This window comes from Rhagoletis pomonella, unplaced genomic scaffold, assembly GCF_013731165.1.
Source record: "Rhagoletis pomonella isolate Grant_MI unplaced genomic scaffold, Rhpom_1.0 Rhpom_scaffold_00001, whole genome shotgun sequence".
NCBI classification, from domain to species: Eukaryota; Metazoa; Arthropoda; class Insecta; order Diptera; family Tephritidae; genus Rhagoletis; species Rhagoletis pomonella.
This window is the reverse complement of record NW_023458555.1, coordinates 88,766,688-88,767,076: the sequence shown is the minus strand read 5'-3', so window position 1 is coordinate 88,767,076 and position 389 is coordinate 88,766,688. Positions and strand designations below refer to the sequence as shown.

Genomic DNA, 389 nt, shown 5'->3' with positions numbered 1-389 from the left:
AGTCATCAGTATCGATTATTGTACATATCGTTAACAATATAAATGACTAAATCGATAACAAAATCAATTATTTAATCTATTATTATACCGATAACAATATCCGCTATTGTATCTATAACAATATCGATTATTATATTGATTATTATATTGATTATTATATCGATTACAATAGCGGTTATCTAATCAATAACAGTATCGGGTTTTATATCGATAACAATATCGATCTTCATCCTCATCCTTTTCTTCATATTTATCTTTATTTTTGCATATTCCTCTTCACATTTACCTTAAAGTGTTTAAATTTACTTTGATCTTCGTTTTTGCCCGTACTTCTAGGCATCTTTGTTTTTGTTTTTATTCTCAAACCGCTAAACCGCTGAGAACCATTT

The 389-nt window shown here is 27.2% G+C and overlaps 1 protein-coding gene across 2 annotated transcripts in view; it reads right to left on the bottom strand.

Moving 5' to 3' along the window:
* The window catches only part of LOC118748556, a 355,097-nt gene that overhangs the window by 300,779 nt on the left and 53,929 nt on the right, over nt 1-389 (bottom strand). The gene's annotated exons all lie outside the window — the stretch shown is intronic.